We start from the raw sequence: 318 nt of genomic DNA on the forward strand, positions 1-318 counted from the left end.
ACGTTCCATGCTTTTCTGGGAGGGCAAAGCGAAAGGGGTTTTTAAAAACCCTTTGGGATGTTATTTAACTGTAGAAAAATTAAGTACAAAATAAGAAAGATAATTAATAATTCATGGGGCGAAGTAGGCACTCCTGAAGATTATGATGAAGATCTCATGCTTAGTTATTTCAGAGGCGAAATCAGCCATGACCTCTTACCAGAATCACAGCATTCGTATTTTCCCGCACGGGCCTCGCACCAGAATTCGCAGTCCCCGCCGAAACTGCCGCCCACGCTAACAACCCCCACAGCGACCCCGCCCACCAAAAAGCCGGGG

This window comes from Penaeus monodon, chromosome 31 (assembly GCF_015228065.2).
Source record: "Penaeus monodon isolate SGIC_2016 chromosome 31, NSTDA_Pmon_1, whole genome shotgun sequence".
Taxonomy (NCBI): domain Eukaryota; kingdom Metazoa; phylum Arthropoda; class Malacostraca; order Decapoda; family Penaeidae; genus Penaeus; species Penaeus monodon.